Source organism: Orycteropus afer, unplaced genomic scaffold (assembly GCF_000298275.1).
Source record: "Orycteropus afer afer isolate SDZICR_OR568_19922 unplaced genomic scaffold, OryAfe1.0 scaffold00058, whole genome shotgun sequence".
Lineage (NCBI taxonomy): Eukaryota > Metazoa > Chordata > Mammalia > Tubulidentata > Orycteropodidae > Orycteropus > Orycteropus afer.
In genome coordinates this window covers 1,049,090-1,050,144 of record NW_006921645.1, presented here as the reverse complement: position 1 = coordinate 1,050,144, position 1,055 = coordinate 1,049,090, and positions in this window count along the sequence as shown.

Genomic DNA, 1,055 nt, shown 5'->3' with positions numbered 1-1,055 from the left:
TTTTGTCAATGTTTTCCTTGTCTCTCAATCCTTTGAAGATACCTAAAGATAATTCTTTTGAATTCCTTACCAAAGAGTTCCAATGCTGCTTCTTCCTTGGGGATATGTCCTGGGTTTGTATCCCGCTCTCTTGTTTCTACCACTTTATCTTTCTTCTTTGTGTGGACTATGAGGGTCTGTTTTCACCAATATTGTTGTATTTAGATCTCTGATAATTGTTGTGAAATGGGTGAGTCAAGCTCTTCTTGGTGGTCATTTATTGTTGGCCAGCTGGTGGAGAAGGAAGTGGTGGCTCTCTCTCAGTAAGAAGAGCTACAGAAGGTGTGGGTGTGGTTGTGTCATATGGGCATGGTTGCTGTCTCCTATTCACTTAGACAGAAACAAAAATCATAAAACCATTGAAAAAGTAAAAGCACACAGACAAAAAAATACTTCACATAAACACAGAGGAACAATCACCAAAAAAGTTTTAAAAAAAAAAAAACTTGCAATGTCTGGGGAGTGGGCAATAAGAGAAAAGAGGTAGAGTAGAAGAATAATGAAGAAAAAAATGGGGAAAATGTAAAAAAAAAAAAAAAAAAAAAACAGGGAATAAGAAGACCCATGAGAAAGAAAAAAAATGAGAACCAGGAGCAGGAAAGAGAGAAAAAGCTGAAAACTAGAACCTGAGAATGGAAGAATAAAGAGAATAATAATAGAGAAAGAATGAAAATAAAAAGAATAAGGAAAAGACTAATAGTTTTAAAATAGACAAAAACAAACAAACTAAAACAAAAGGGAAAAAAATCTGGTTAAGTTGGGGCAGGGCACCTGCCAGGCTCCTACGGAGCACACAGACTCAGATGGAATTCCTGCAGGCCCAAAGGTGGGTTGGAGTGAGGGGTGGCTGCACCTCCATTCACCAAGAGGTTGTGGGGTATAAGAGTAATAAGGGGAATGTTGCACCTTTCCCATAGTTCATGTCCAGAATGTTCTTGCAGTTCCCAGCAAGTGGAGCCTATTAATAGGTCCCTGAAATCTGAGAGAATGCTATCACTTTAAATATCCAAAATTGT